This window comes from Panthera leo, chromosome B1, assembly GCF_018350215.1.
Source record: "Panthera leo isolate Ple1 chromosome B1, P.leo_Ple1_pat1.1, whole genome shotgun sequence".
NCBI lineage: Eukaryota > Metazoa > Chordata > Mammalia > Carnivora > Felidae > Panthera > Panthera leo.
In genome coordinates this window covers 161,339,498-161,356,330 of record NC_056682.1, presented here as the reverse complement: position 1 = coordinate 161,356,330, position 16,833 = coordinate 161,339,498, and the positions used below count along the sequence as shown (strand labels likewise).

Here is a 16,833-nt window from a genome sequence, read left to right as displayed (position 1 = left end):
GCCTGCTTAGGATTCTGTGTCTCCCTCTCTCTCTGTCCCTCCCCTGCTCATGCTCTGTCTGTCTGTCTCTCTCTCTCTCTCAAAAATAAATAAACATTAAAATTAAAAAAAAAAAGACTTCAGAGGGAGCCAAGGTGAGCTGGGCAGAGGTGCTTCCCTGGTGAAGAGTTGCTTTCTACTGGATCACCGCCATCTCTACAAGGGAAGAAAATGGGAGCACAATAGTCGATGAGTGGTGTTACGGGCTGGGTTGTGTCCCCTAAATTTGTATTTTGAAGTCCTAACCCCCAGTACCTCAGAGTATTATTTGGAGATGGGGTCTTTACAGAGGGAATAAAGGTTAAATGAAATCACCACAGTGGGCCTGAATCCAATATGGCTGGCGTTTTAAGAAGAGGAAATTTGGACATAGAAAGGTACAGAGGGAAAACTGTGTGAAAACACAGGGAGGAGACAGCCAAATGCAAGCCCGAGAGAGGGGCCTCAGAAAACACCAACCTGCCACCGCCTTGATCTTGACTTCTTGCCTCCAGAACTGTGTTAAGACATTTCCGTTGTTAAAGCTACCCAGTCTGTGGTACTTTGTTATGGCGGCCCTGATAGACTCATATCAGCAGATACTGGCTTCACCATTTACTCTCTCCATCCGGTGACCCTGGAGCTTGAACCAGGATCAGACCAAAGGAAAGGAATCCAGAGACAGCCCGGAAAAGAGGTTTGTTCTCACCACCTATCCTGTGTGCACACTAGACATTACGGATCGGCCTTAAGCTGGCAAAACCCCACAATTTACCAACATGACTTCTGCGAGAGGGAAACCATTCAGGGGAAATATTTCATTCCAACAATATAGGTTTTCTAGCTATGAAAAGAGTAATGAGAGGACTGGGAGTACCAAAGACTTGATGGATGGATGGATGGATGGATGGATGGAAAGATCTGATATAAACATACTTTCTCATTTGGTTAATTATCTGACTTATTGTAGGAAATTTAGAGCACACAGAAAAGGTAGGAAGAGAAGCAAATCATGCATAGTTAACCAACCACGTATAACTGCTGTTAACAGCCTGGTGTGTGTCCTTCGGGGAGGTAGCGAAAAAGAACGGCAGGTCTCAAAACTCCCAGTATCAAAAGATAGCATTTTTGTTATAGTTCCTCACAGCTTTTTTCCCTGGTGTTTGTTGTAAAGGTTGTGATCATACAAAACACACTGATCTGACAACAGAGTTAATATTCCGAACATTGATGAAAGGAATCAAGCATTTATACTGCTTCTCCTATTTAAACTGTATTTTAAGGTAAACGAATAGGGTGGGGTACAGATGGGCTACATTGGGGTAACCGACAAAGTTCAATTTCCCGTTCTAGGTGGTTACAGTGTTTGCCTTATAATAATTCCTAATGTCTACATTTGTTCCGGGTAGTCTTCTGTAGCTGTCTTTCATTTTATAATAAGAGTTGAAAGCAAGAATGGAAGCAAAGATTAGTTGGAAACAAAAATCCAGGCAAGAGGTGAGGCTGGTGCGGACGACATGGTGGTAGAAGGTTTGGAAGGAAGCGGACCCATTCCTGATATATTTTCTGGATAGCAGGATGCAGGAGATAGGGGCCAAAATAACTGACATGGGGAGCAGGTGAACAGAGGAAGGTGTAGATGAACTAGATTTGTCATGAGCCGGATAGTGAAGCCGGGTGATGGGAACTGGAGAATTCATTATGCTAGTAAGCCCTCTTTTTATATGCTAGAGATCTTCCATGGTAAAAAAAAATAAAATGAGGGAAAGTGACGGGAGAAACTAAAGTTGCTCTATCATTATTTTCCTTAAGCTGTGCCTGTTTAATATTTCAGTTGTCACTTTTTTTTTTTTAACGTTTATTTATTATTGAGAGACAGAGAGACACAGAGCGTGAGCAGGGGAGGGGCAGAGAGAGAGGGAGACACAGAATCCGAAGCAGGCTCCAGGCTCTGAGCTGTCAGCACAGAGCCTACGCAGGGCTGGAACTCACAAGGGTGAGATCATGACCCCAGTCGAAGTCGGTCGCTTAACCAACTGAGCCACCCAGGTGCCCCTCAGTTGTCACTTTTTATTTTAGCCCATTTTTCCCACATACTTCTTCTCCCCACCGCCGTTTTGGAGAGTTCCTTTGCATCCTGTTGAGGATGTTCATCAAGTTTCAAAAATGTTCCTGTGGTTCTTGTGAATCATTTTCAAAGGTTTGCTCTGCCTCCTAGTCTTTGGGATATTTAAAAATGTTTTTTCTTTGGTAATATTTTCTTACGGGCCTTATGTGCCCCCCCCCCCCACTCCACCCCATTAAGGTTTCATCTTCAAATAGGGACACCTATTCAGACCCAGGGTTTTCTGAAAGACCTGGATGGGACGATGGTCACTGACTCCACTCTCTGTTCACATGGATACTGAATCTCCTCAGAGTCCAAGCTCAAGGGCACGATCATTTGAATGATGCCTAGGCCAGTCCCTGGTGTCTGTTACTTTGGCCTTAGACCAGCTAAGCTTGTACCCCAACTAATACATGAGTAATTACGTGCTCCGTTGTTCTCACTTTAGCATTTTAGGCCTGTAATCTCCGATAATCTGCAATTCTTCTCTGCTATGTACTTGGAGACCCCACACAAAGAAATCTTTTTTTTTTTTTTTTTTAAATCCCTGAGTGGTTGCACACTGTTAGAAGCAGCTTTTAGCCCGTTTATTAGGGGCCGTCCCATTTCATCATGTCACTGCGAGATTCTTACTTAGGCTGCCTTTCTATGTGGCCCATAAAATGCATCTAGGATTAGGTAGCCCAAAAGATTACTATGCCTCCAGCACCCCCTGTTCAGGCACGAATCACAGATCATCAGATACTTTAAAATTGGCTCATAGACCTTCTGTCTCACGAGTGCATGCTTTGTGCAGGAGTCTGGGGCCACGTGAATTTCCCCAGTCTGTTAGAAGCACTTACACCGCGGGGCACCCGAGTGGCTCAATCGGTTAGGCGTCTGACTTTGGCTCAGGTCGTGATCTCGCGGTCGGTGAGTTCGAGCCCCATGTCGGGCTCTGTGCTGACAGCTCGCAGCCTGGAGCCTGCTTTGGATTCTGTGTGTCTCTCTCTGTGCCCCTCCCCCACTCGTGCTCACTCTCTCTCTCAAAAAACAAATAAACATTAAAAAAGAAGAAGAAGTAGTTATACCGGTCCTAACCCTATGACCACAGCAGAGAAGGTTCCTATGTGAAACATGGGTCTGCATCTTGCACAGCCACTGGTGACACCATTCACATCAGAGACTCTGTGACTAGCACACCAGGCCATGTGGCCAAACCTCATGGTGGAAAACGTACACACAATCCTTGCCTCACCCTTAGCTCCCCATCATGCCCGATTCAGAAACACAGGTCATATCCTCAACAGAAGACCCCACGGTCATCTCTCTTTTACTTGGATGCTGCTTTTGAGGCAGCCAGACCACCATGTTCCGCGCCACCCTGCCCCCCACAACCCCCAACCCATACACTGCAATTCTGTAAAAGTAAGTGAGCAGAAAGCAGGGCTTGGAGGAGGGAATGGAGGAAACGGACTGTGACAATTTTGTCCTTGGACAGGTGAATTAAAATTTTAAAAACTCATTTTATTTTCATTTAAAATAGAATTCTGTATGGGGCGGGGAAAAAAAGGTGCCTTGAAGCCTACTAGGGATTATAATTTTTTACCTACTGCATCTCTTAAATCTCTCAGGAGAGTTAGGTAGCGAAAGTAAGAGAAAATCGCATTTCGGCCTTCCAGAACCTCAAGAAATGAGAGCAGAAGTGACATTCAACATACTTAACAACTGGTGTGGCACGGACATGGGTTATGCACAAGAAATGCCATTTCCCAGTGTCCCTTTGTCAGTGGGGACTGCTTCAGTAGAGTTTGGATGAGAGCTTCTTAGAACTGGTGTGAGAACAATCTTCGGGTCAGCGTTCACAGCACTCTGATCGACGGGACCTCATCCAACTTACCTGAGTGCCTGTGTTTCAGTCCTCGTTCTAACCTGCTCTTTAGCTGATGGTCTTCCCCAGTGATTGTCCTCCTTGTTGTAAGAGAGACGGCTTATTGTCATCACACAATCCATTCTTCCTTTCTTCTGTGGTTTGGAAGTGAGGGAAGTTGAGAATCCAGGGACCCAGGTAAGGATCACATTTCACAGCCTCCTTTGCAGCAGTGTGTGGCCACGTGACTGGACCATCGTCAGTTGGAGGTGAGCCAAAGCCATGAACTTACAAAGAGTGGAACACGCCCTCCTCCCACCTCGTTCTACCCATTACTGCCTGGAACGTTGATGTGGCATTGAGAGCTGTGGCAGTCATCTTGTCCACAGGAAGGAAGTCAGGGAAGGAAATGCAGAGCAACTGCGGTATGAACCTCCCTCTGAAGATGGGAGGGCTACCATATATGTTCCTCGCGGTTTCTTCTCCCGCCCCGTATCCTACCATTGCTCGACCCTCGTCCAGTGCCAGAGGGAATCTCAGCATGCAAACGCTGTACAAACAGGGCAGACTCTCCACACTTTACTTGGCAAAGATGAACTTCCGTGGGCATGAGAATCACCAAGGGGTAGTCCGTTTCCATAGGTCTGGGCTGGGGCCTGAAATTTAGCGTTTCTAGCAAGCTGTGACGCCGATGGTCCCCTCACACTCAGAAGCGGGGACCCGGAGCCCTGAACGTGGCTTGTAAGAGGTCCCCACCATCACTCCACTTTTAGCGGGCAGGTCCCTCGGGCTCCTCGAACCCAGTGCGTCTTCCCGTCTTTCCCTCCGCCTGACAATGGTCCTTTCGGTGTGGTTCTAGGTCTCCTCAGGTCAGCTTCTGCAGGACCCTGCTGACTTCGTGTCTGTCCTGGTCTAAGGCCAGGCTCTCCGGCAGAGCAAAAGGTGTGTCCAGATGTGTGGCCCTGGACAGTCCAAGAACTGAGCAGGTGGTATTGGATAAGTTACCCCTGGGCTACAGTCTTTATCCACCACCACCCCCCTCCCCCCTTCTCAGAGAAACCCTTCCAGGCCATTTTCTCTAAATGCTAACCCCTGTTGTGCCATTTCCCTGCTTTATTCTCTCACCCCCTGCCCGTTAAAGAACTTAGTATCTTTTGACATAGGCATTTTATGGGTTTACTTAATTTATTGTCTGTCTTCTCCCACTACAGTGCAAGCTACCATTTGTATTTATTGAGAGGAGGCCTGACAGGCAACTGATGCTCAGCAAACACAGATACGGGGGCTCTAAGAGGATGCCCCCAGGGACAGGACGAGGAAACGCTGTCTTTGCAGGGTACAAGCCAGCTTACCAAGGCAGGTGCTCAGACCCCTCAGGTAACTCCGTGATCTTGTACGTGAGACCAGATCTCAAAAAAATCCTGCCATTATCCTCTTACCCCTGTCCCTAACCCTCACTTGTGGAAATCTTACTCGTGACAGCCAGGATCCTCCCCCAAAGTCTGGAGGGTAGGTATTACAACCCTTGTTTGATAGATGAAGATACTGAGGCTTAGAAAATGTAAATGGCTATCCAAGAAGCAGAGGTGGGATCTAAATCCTATTCTATTTAACTGCAAAGATACAAGGGTTTTTGCGGGGTGGGGTATGGATTACTTGTTTATTTGATGTTTATTTATTTTTGAGAGAGAGAGACAGAGGGCGAGCAGGGGAGAGGCAGAGAGAGAGGGAGACACAGAATCTGAAGCAGATTCCAGGCTCCAAGCTGTTAGCACAGAGCCCGATGCGGGGCTCGACCCCATGAACCTTGACATCATGACCTGGGCTGAAGTCAGACACTCAGGCGCCTCTATTTATTTCTTTTTTTCAAGAGAGAGCGTCAGCGGGGCAGGGGCAGACAGAGAGGGAGACAGAGGATCCAAAGCAGGCTCTGTGCTGACAGCAGCAGGAGCCCGATGTGGAGCCCGACCTTATCAACTGTGAGATCATGACCTGAGCCAGGGTTGGAGGCTCAACAGACTGAGCCCCCAGGCGCCCAACACACAGGGTTTTGATGCGAGAGTCTCAGAGTGGAACCGGGTCTGCAGGTGGAGGCCTCCCGGCCCCAGTTTTCAGGAAACAAGGCCAAGGGCCTGCAGACCAGGCAATGAGTATCTCTTCCTGGGTTCTCCACCTCGGGGATCCTTTTCTTCTCACCTTTTCTCTGACCGCTGGCCTTAGGCCTCTCTCTGCCAAGCGACGCCACCAGCACAGGGCTGGCTGCTCTCTTCCTTGTGGGAACCAGATTATTCTAATGACGCTGCCCCCCTATTCCCCCCCCCAACCCCCACCCCTGCAGCTCTGCACAGCTGTCTCCCGGCAATGTCAGGCGGCTGGACCCACCTTGGAAAGCCTGGCCCCAGGGTGGGGGGCATCCCAGAAGGGTAGGCTGAGGGGGCTCACACCCCACCGCCCCTCACACTTCCCAGCGCAGTAGGAGACGCCCCTCAATCCTTCACCGCTTCGAATGACAGTACACATTTGACACAGGCAAAAGCTACTGCTTTTCTGAGGAAGATCATTTCATTACTGGTCCCTTCCATTCGATGCCTGCGGGGGAGCCCTTAAGGATGCCCGCCTCCTGGGGGTGGGAGGATTGGGGGAGGGGAGTCCTTAAAGCCCAGAGAGAAGGATTGCTGGCTTCTGCTTTGCTCCCTGCCCCCAGGCTGTTATGAAAGCTCTGAACGGTCCTCAAACAGAACCCGCACCTGTGACCCGCACCTTCTGACCGGGGAGAGCTCTGCCTCCATTATGAAAGCGTCTCTGCAATTACAGTGACAGGGAAGAGTGCCTGGGAGATGTGCCCCGGGCTCCTGGACAACCTCGCTCTGGCTTCCTATGAGTGACACATAATCATGCCCTGGAGTTAGAGAGCACCCTTCTCTAAGGAACTCAAGTGGCCTTCTAGACATAATCTCATCCACTCTCCCAACGGCTTCATGCGGCCCACCAGAAGCAGGTGTCCTTTGTCGGCCCCGCCTGCCACCCACCCCCCCACTGCCCCGTTTCCAGAGTTTCCAGAGGAGAGAACTGAGCCCCTCCCTCCTCTCCCCACTCCTCCCCTCCTCCACCAATTAAGGCCAACGCGAGTCCACGAGGGGGCCGGTAACCAAACCCGCCTCCGACCCCCATCCGCTGAGCTGCCCGTTCTTCCCTTCCTGACGGGCCTGCGCGCAGGAGAGTTACACCGCTTACCCACAAAGACTTAGGAAAAGGTTAGTTTCGCGAAGCTGCGCGTCTTCTCAGAGTGGAACCCGTGAGCCAGCCTAAAGAAAACACAGAAAGCGAACCCGGGGCTTACGCTCAACGAGGAGCAGGGAGAAGGGTGAGTGTGAGCCGCGGGTGGCGTAGGATGGGCCCCAGAGCTCTGAGCTGTTGAGATCTCAGCTGATGGTCGCACCCGAAAGAGGCGCGTTCTGTCCGACGGGCGTGAGGCGCAAGGAGCGAGGGTCCCCGACGACTTAGATGCAAGGATCGCTGCCTTGTTTACCTCTCAGGATTCATTGGTTTTTTGGTTTTTTTTTTTAATATTCAAAACAGGGGCAGATGGCTGTGGTGCAAGGCTCTGCTTCCTCAGATATGGCTGCTCAGATGCCCAGGGGGCTGAAAAATGAGGAGGGCGTGGCGGTTCCTGGACGAATGGTAATGACAATGGCCAACGTGTGTTGGTCTCCTACTGCAAGCTTTTTAAGCAGATGGTCCAAACAGCATTTTAGGTTTTTTTTTTGTTGTTGTTTTATTGGGTTTTATTTTTGCTTTTGAGAGAGCGAGAGCACGCATGCGCCGTGAGTTGGGGAGGGACAGAGTGAGGGAGAGGGAGGGCAGAAAGCAGGTTCCGCGCCCACAGCAGGGAGCCGGACGTGGGGCTGGAACTCACCAACCCCGCGACATCAGGAGCTGAGCCGAGGTGGACGCCCAACCGACTGAGCCACCCAGACACCCCCAAATAGCATTTTTATATTTTCAATTTTTTTTAACGTTTATTTATTTTTGACACAGAGACAGAGCATGAACGGGGGGAGGGGCAGAGAGAGAGGGAGACACAGAATCGAAAGCAGGCCCCAGGTTCTGAGCCATCAGCCCAGAGCCCGACGCGGGGCTCAAACTCACGGACCGTGAGATCGTGACCTCAGCCGAAGTCGGAGGCTTAACCGACTGAGCCACCCAGACACCCCAAATAGCGTTTTTAGAAACAAATATTCAGTAGCTAGATTGGAAGCCTCGTTTGAGGGCGGGGACTCTAATTTTTGTACCTCCCAGGACAGGCACTCACCTTTCCCTGGCTCTGTACCTAGAAGGGCTTATGAGCTTTTGATATAGCAGCAAAGGTCTACCAGGCAGGCAACTTGAGAGAGTGGGCAGACCTTTGGAGTAGGAGTCCGGAGACCTTGGACAAGTCACTTTGCTTCTGTGGGCCCCAGTTTCTTCACCTGTGAAATGGGGATTCTGACTGTTCCATGACTCCAAGAGCCTGCTGTGGCGCTCGGGAAATGATTGCTGCCTCAGCTAAACATCAAGGAAAGGATCAATGCCTTGTTTTTATACCAGCCCTCTTCTATTCCATGCGTGTCGAGGGTCCCTTTGCTGCCTTACTGTCAATAGGGCCAGAGACCAAGAAAACAGATTTGCTCAATGTCACCTTTTTTGATCTAAAGCTTCATGAGGACAGAAATTCTGTTTTGCTCACCAATGCATCTCCAGTGTTTAGCACACAGCAACTATTCAATAAATATTTGTAAAGAAAGAATGAATGAAATAGTTTTGAAAGAAGAAATGAATGCAGGAACATCTATGGGAAGTCAAGAGGTGAGATTGCTTACAAAGAATTCAAGGCCTTTCTTGAAGACAGTCTAGTCTAGAGATCTTAAAAACCATTTTTTTTTTAAACTTAGAAATAAATGGGGCAATGTAGATGAGATTCTGAAGGAATGCAAATGACCAACGGGAATATGAAAAAATTTTAACCTCCAGTAACCAGAGGACTACAAATTAAAATAACAAAATAGCATTTTTGTCTCTATCAAATTAGAAAAAAAAAGAATTTATTGTTGGAGGAAATGCTATTAACGGATACATAAATTGGTAAAGATTATGGAAGACAGTTTGATGTTTCTGTTAAAATTGAACGTAAAAGTTTTCACTTGGCCATCTGCTACAGTCTGATGTTTGTGTCTCCAAACTTCATATGTGGAAATCGAACCCCCCAAGGTGATGGTTTGGGGAGGTGGGGCTTTTGTGAGGTGATTAGATTATTAGGGTGGAGCCCTTATGAATGGGATTAGTGCTCTTATAAAAGAGACCCTGGAGAGCCAACTAGTCTCTTCCACCGTGTGAGGTTATAGCAAAAAGAGCTTTCTATGAGGAAGTCAGCCTTCATCAGACACAAGATTTGGTGGCACCATGATGGACTTGAAGCCTCCAGAACCACGAGAGAGAAGGAAATGGGTTTTGTTATTATAAGCCATCCAGCTTATGGTATTTTTGTTATAGCTTCCCAAATGGACTAAAACTCTATCAGTTCCTCTTCTGGGTGCCTATTCCATAGAAGTTCCCACCCTCTTCTCAGATACGTACGTAGAAGATGTTTTCGTTGCAGCATTTTATTTAATAGTGAAAAATCAGAAGCAACCTAAGTGCTCAGGAGGGGAGTGCATTCGTCAGAATATTAAAAAATATTAAAAAAATATTAAAACAATTAAAAAAGAATATTAAAAAAAAAATCGGGGGCTTTCCTAGCAAAGGGTAAGTTCTCACTACAAGGTTTGCTCTGGATCCAGGCAACCCCTAAGGCACCTTTCCTTCTTGTTGAGAATCAGCAATCCAGGCAGGCCTGACCTTGGACTCTATCATCTCATCATCAGGCCTTCTCCGCTGAGGCAGGGGGCAGAGTGCTGGAGGGTCTCACCTCTGCAATTCCACACTTGAGGGCAGAAGTGATACGGGGCGCTTTTGCCCCCCACCCTTTGGCCAGAAGCTAGTCACGTGGCTCCAAAACGCAATGGAGCAGAAAGTATGATCCTCTCTCGTGTGTCCAGAAGAGAAAAGAAGTGTATATGGGTAAGTGTCAAAGTCTCAACCCCAAGGAGATGCTAAATGGTATAGCCACACTGTGGGATATGAAAGCATTAGATAGGTCTACATTGAATGATAAAAAAAAAGATCGAAGCCTCAAGACTTTAATAAGTAAACGCGTTAAACAATTTGATTTCATTTAGTCTTAAAAACTAATTACGTTTCTATACGTGTTCATGTTTGCAAATGCATCGTAGCATGAGGTCTGTCTAGAAGGATACACCCAAGCACTGGTTAATTCTGAGGGAAAGAGCTGCATTGGAAAAACGACCCAGATTGAAAGTCTTTCAAATTTCACTATGTATTTTTCTGTATTGCTCAACCTCTTTAAAAATAAGATTGTATCCGTATATTATTATGGATGAAATTGTTTTTACGTCTTAAAAAAGGTAAGTAAACCTATCTGAGAACCTCTCTTCTCTAGGAGCTCTTGAAAAGCCCTCAAGAAAAATGTTTTTTTTTTTTTTCCAAAAATGCAAATATAGCAGTGTGAGCCAATGAGTTACCCGTAGTTGTTGGCCTAGCCAAAGGTTCTTGGATATAGAGGGTACTCAGAAAAAAATTCATTGTCTTAGGTCTATTTTCTAGGAATGGATTCTGACCCTCTGGGATTTCTTGGCAAGTGTTTGAGGGGGAGTGTGCTCAGCCAGGAACAATATCTGTGAGGGATGACAGAAGCAAGACTGGCAGAGGGTCACCTGCGGTTCTGTCACCAAGAGGCTGTTCCAGCGCTGGCCTTAGTCACTCATAGTGGTAACTCTGGCCCTGCACATTGGCTCTGTGTGGAGGAAAGCGTACCCTTTCCATCCTCCAGACATTAGTTGGGGCTATCTAGGGTAGGGGTGTGACATTGGCCAAGGACATCCCAGAGAAGGGCTGAGCTGAGGACTCTCGGCCACCAATATTTTCGGCAGCTGGGATGCTGAGGGGCCCTTTACCAAGTATTGCACGACCATCACATGCCAGATTTCACCCAGGATGACAGTTTAACTAATGGCATAGCAGAAGCTTGATCCGGGAGCAGGAATCTGGGTCTGTCTTTCATGGTGCCTAGCATGTAATTGACATTCAGTGACTATTTGTGGAATGAATGAATGAATGGTGTCAGCCTTGGGCCAGCCTCATGGAATCCTAAGGAGCTCATAAAGTGGTTTAGGGTCCAGGATCCCTAAGGCTGAATCTCTACGTAATCAAACCAGGTTGATTCTGGGCTTCAGACTTTGGGTCTTGCCCTCTTGGTTCCCATTAATCTCCTAGGGGTGCAATGAGTACTCAGAAGCTTCAGAAAGGTTGATGGCCAGACTTAGACAAGCTGGGTTTCTAGCTTCTCCTGGCTCCTCCTTTCTGTCTGCCCCACCTGGTCATTTTTCTGCTCCTTAGCACTTTTTTTCGAAGGGCATTCAGAGAAAGGGGGAGGGAATAAAACTCTAGAGAGACGCTTTCCTGCTCAAGCATGGCCCTGGAGAAAATGCAGCCATTGAAAGGGGAGTTGAGGTACTGAATGCACCTTGAAATACAAGCTCTCTAACTGACTTAGAAGACATTAGTGGATTATTAGTTACAAAGGGTTGAAGCCCATAGAATTTCTGGACCAATGCTTCTCCAACTTCGATGTGCATACAAATAGCTGGGTGTCTTGTTAAAATGCAAATTTTAGTTCAGAAGGTCTGGAATGAGGCCCAAGATTGTTTTTCTGTAAGATTTTATTTTTAAGTGATCTCTACACCCCACATGGGGCTCAAACTCACAATCCCTCACGCTTTACCGATGGAGCCAGAGTCACCCCCAAGATTCTGTTTCTAATGAGCTCCCAGATGATACCCATGTTGGTAGCCCATGGACCACACTTTGAGTAGCTGGGGCTTTAGAGAAAGAGATTATAGACGTATGTCACTGATTTTGAGTCAACATTATATAGCGCCATCATCATGTGACCACTTAGAGGCTGCTGGCACTGTGCTAAAAGCTTTGGACACTTTTTCTCAATTTTCTTTCTTTCTTTTTAAAATGTTTGTTTATTCATTTTCAAGAGACAGAGAGAGCAGAGGAGGGGCAGAGAGAGGGGGAGACAGAGAGTCTCAAGCAGGCTCTTCCCTGTCAGTGCAGAGCCCCGCTGGGGGCTTGATCTCCCAAACCATGAGCTCATGAGCTGAGTCGACATCAAGAGTCGGAACCTTAACCGACTGAGCCACCCAGGAGCCCTCACTTGATTTGCAAAGAGCCTTCCACGTAGCTATTACTGAAGACAATTCCCATTTTACAGCAGGAGGGACTGAGGCTCAGAGAGATTAAGTAACCAATTAGCCTGCGGTGAAGCCTGCCTTCCAACCCTGTCCCGAGTTCTTAACCACTCCGTAGAAAAAGCACAACTTTGGGGCACCCTTTCCTGTGACTATGTTTTCTGGAAGGCTTCTGCCTCAATGCTAGCTGGCCTGTGAGAAGAGAAAGACAGTGGAGTCTCGAACAGAAGCACGAAGACTTTGTTGAGCATCCAGGGTGGGAGAAGACATTGGCTCGGTAAGACGCTCCCCTCCCCTCCGGTGCTTAGCTGCCCCCCTCGGGCATCGGGCATCGAGCAGCATCTTGGAGCCCAGGGCAGAGGCCTGCGCGGAGCCACCCTGCTGTCACCTGGCTACTGAGCCGTGTCAACAGTGGCACAGCGCCCCGGCCTAGGGGCACCACCTCCGCGGCGCCCACGCCCCCCTGCTCGGCTGTGCGCTCATTTCACACATGGCCACTGCTCCTGCCTTCCAGGAGCTCGGCTGAAATATCACTTAGTTCAGCCTTGAAATGCAACCTAAATTCACCCCTTGGGCCAGCAGGCGCTTCCTTGGCAGATGCTTTTCCCCAACCAGAGTGAGGGTAATGGGAAGTGACAGGCTGAGCGCAGGGACCTGGGTGAGAGGTTGAGTGGCTACGGGCAGAGCACCCTTTTCCCGGAAAGGTCTGGATCGTGAAGGTGTGGAGCTGAGTTCTCGCACTTCTGGAGGGGGGACAGTCGCAGCACGGGGGACCACAGATGCAGCCCTAGGGGGAGCAGGGATTTTACGTAGGTTTAGACCTGCATGCTTCACTCTCTTCAGATTTAAAGCATTTCTTTTGCCGTGGGTAACTCCGACTCCCTGTGGGAGTCCCAGCCTCACTATCAGAGTCCACTGTGGCAAATCTTGAACAAAGTTACGGGAATTTTCTAGGAGTTCAACAAATTAAGTTGCCAAAAAATACACATTTCCTAGACAACATGTTTTCCTATTCAGCCCCCAGACTTGGCACCTTGGTGAAAACAAGAAAAACGTCCTCTTCTGGAGCAGGGCAGCAAGTGAGGGCAAGACAAGCAAGTGGAAGGACACAGCAAGACATAGAGGTTTTGCCTGGCGAGCAGAGCATGGCCTGGCTTCCAGCACCCATTTGCCCTATTCAATTGGTGCTCCTTGTGCAATGAACAACAGATACAACCATACCAGGTAACCACCCTTTTTCGCTCCTTCCTTTTTTCTTAATCTATTACTTATTGAATAGTTCTTCTATGTTCCTTGCTTCCTGGTCCTTCTGGCTACCCGTCTCACTCTGTAGGTAATGGAAATCTAAAGATAAATAAGATACTGTCCCTGACTGAAGAGGCTTACAATCTAATAGATGAGACAGCAATATGACAAATAAACCTCAGATTTTGCTACTTAGGACTAGATAGTTGATACATGTTTAAAGTCAGAGAATTAGGTTGATTCATAGCAGGAATAAGAGCCTAGGAACATACCTCCTCAAAAACCAATGCATAGTCATGGAAGGTCTTAGAAGTATAACTGGGAAGTATTTGGTGTCTAGATTCCTGACTTCTCTCTAAGAAACATGGACAATGTTAACAGAGAAGAGACCTTTGCTCCATAAGCACCTTGATGGGTTCACCGGAGTGCCTTTGGGAGAAGGCTGAATTGCTCTGCTATTGAGAGAGGGAAGTTTGAAATGGGTTGGGGATGCAAAGGAGTCGGGGAGGAGACAGAATGATAGAACTCTCTGTGGAAGAAAGACCAAATAAAAACCCCCATGGAGAATGAAATTTTAAGTTATATCTGCTGCGAGGGATGCTATTAAAATCTTTATAATGTACTTCCCTCCTCCCGAAAAAAATCATTACAGTCCACTCATAAGCCTGGACTGCCTGGGGTAAGGAGAGGAGACCAAGGAAGAATCTAGATCCTTTTTAAGTTGTCATGAGTCAAAACCATAGATGCTAGAGGCAAAGGAGACCATGAGACTATTAAGCTATGAGCATTCACACAGTTTCTGGGAAAGTCTTAGATTTCTCAGGCTGGGACATCGGCGATTCAAGGCAATTTCTGACAGCTCTTGAGCAGGGAGGCCCCAGCTGATATCCGGGTTGGAGCAATAGTGTCTATAAAGTTTGTCATGTGTTCAACTCAGGGTCATGTTCAAATGCATACAGCAGCCCGGCAGGGAAAGGAGTGAAGCAGACTGGATGTGAGACAGCAGGGGGTGGTGGGGACTATGGCAAGCCACAGAGCACACGTTCCACCGAAGGGGACCACTGCCACCCAGCTCCAGCTGAGCATTGTCTTGCAAGAATACAAGCCCAGTGTTGTCAGAGAGTCCACATTTTAAGAGGAAGATGTTTGAGAAAACCCTCCAGTAAAAAAAAAAAAAAGTTAATTAATTGAGAAAATGTTCTTAAACTTCAGGGGTCAGACCACAGATGCCTCATTTTGTATATGGTTTCTAATCTGGAAGACAGAGAAACACAGAGCCAAGATCCATTTTTAGAGCAAGTAATGAAAATAATGGCATTAGTAAAGTGAGAAAGGGTCTGACCCGCAAGTCCTAAATTCAGGGCTCTAGGCTCTGATTTGCTACTAATTGCCCTTGTGGCCCCAGAGAAGTAATTGACAATCTCTTTATCTGTAGTCTCTTTATCTGTAGAATAAAGGCATTAAATCCGACATTCTTTTGGAGTTGGAGTTCCCATTATTGAGAGGCAGAAAGGAAGTTTAAGCAGTGGAAAAAACAAGGCCTGGATATGTTTCAAAAAGTATTGAATTCATTGACATTTATTGTGTGCCTGCAAGGTGCATTGCATTGATCATGGAATTCTTGCTTACTCTGAAAAAGCAAACATGCACTCAGGACGCACCTTAATTATTTTGCCTGCCTGAGAACAATGCTTTCAAAAAAGAGGGAGAAGAGACCCACAACAGGGAGCCGTGTTACTGACACTATCAGCAGGTGAGTTACAGAGTCTGTCAGCGATGATAAGAGTGCTGGCACATTTCCTATTCAGACTGACACTGCGCTGAGACAGAAACCTAACTGATGTTCGTTCAATAATACCAAGATATGTACGGAATCTGGGGTGTGGGGGGGGGGGGGTCCGGTATCTTTTGTCAGCTTAGAGTAAAACCCTGGGGAAAATACGTAGCAGACTGTTGCAGATGTTCTGAGATTAAATGATGTTTCCCTGAAAATGGAGGAAGCATGGTCCGCTAGTCTGCCTGTTGGCAAACGGCCTTTTGCTTCATCAGGACCCCTCCACCCCATCCCCCTCCCTAGGCCACTTGGAATAAGCAGAGTCGTATTCAGGCCGTTGAACTTCACCTGGGACCCCAGGTGTCCAGAGGCATTTGAAGGTGGGAGTAGTCTGGTCTGAGACCCCCAAGACAATGGGATAAGGGAGAGGTGGGGGTGGGTGGGAGGATGAGAAGCAGCAGCAAAGATTAAGGGGCAAGAGAAGATTCAGAGCACTGAGACTGAGTAATTTTAGGAGGCAGTACTGTTTATGGAACATTTCATTCTTGATAGCTACTGCCACATTCTAGTCATTAGACTGCATTTACTCGTGGCTTGTAGAAATTACTTCCCATGGGAAACGAAAGCAATTCCTTTTTCAAAGGACGCTTTGTTTTCCAGGAGAAGAAAGTAAAACATGGTGGTGCAGCCGACTATCGCCGACATTCCCTGCTAAGTCAGTCCTGGTTCAAGTTCTCTACTTAGCGTGATCGTGAGTAAGTAACCAAGTAGTCACGATGGCGATAATAATAAAGCTACCACGTGTTGAGTACCGTCTACCTGTCAGCCCTTAGCAGAATATTTGCCTATGTGTTTCAATCAATCCCTGAAGATACCTGGGGTGCTCTCATCGGCCCCATTTTACCCATGAGGAAACCGAGGCTCAGAGAAGCTAACTGTATTTACTTAAGGTAACGCAGCTAGGGACTCAAACCGGACGTGTGGGGCTCTGAAGCCCATCCTTTTCATTGCCAACCCCTGGATACACTACATTTGGCTGAGGAGTCCTTTGTCATTCTGAAATTAGAACTCTGCAGCACATATTGTAAGGATAAGGATGAATGAAACAAACAGGAGGGCCCAAAACAGACAGCGGGGTTTCTAAAACGGGAGCAATCATGTCGATTTCGGCTTTAATCTATTACACCCATTAGAAGGCACCTGCGTCCCTTCTGCTCTCCAGGTGCTGGCGTCCGGAGCTTTCCACATCTGCAAATTAAAGTGCTGTCCGAGGAAATGAGCTGCGGCTCCTGGTCTCCTGCCTCGGCCACCAAAATCCCATTCTTGCCTTGTTAGCATTTATATAAGGCCCCTAGCTGCAGCCCCAATGTACTCTACCTCACTGCCCTGCGTATTCTCGTTTTGATTAGTTACAGGGAGGCCGTAATAACTGCCTTCGCTTCTCCTCTTCACACCTGATAGAACACCCCCAGCTCCCTGGGCCCTTCCT

At 47.7% G+C, this 16,833-nt stretch overlaps 1 long non-coding RNA gene across 1 annotated transcript; it reads left to right on the top strand.

Moving 5' to 3' along the window:
* Nucleotides 1-7,180: 7,180 nt before the first annotated feature.
* Nucleotides 7,181-16,094, top strand: LOC122217154. The gene is made up of 3 exons (XR_006201322.1): nt 7,181-7,338; nt 13,343-13,549; nt 16,005-16,094. It is a non-coding gene; the product is annotated as an uncharacterized LOC122217154 (long non-coding RNA).
* The last annotated feature ends 739 nt before the right edge of the window (nt 16,095-16,833 follow it).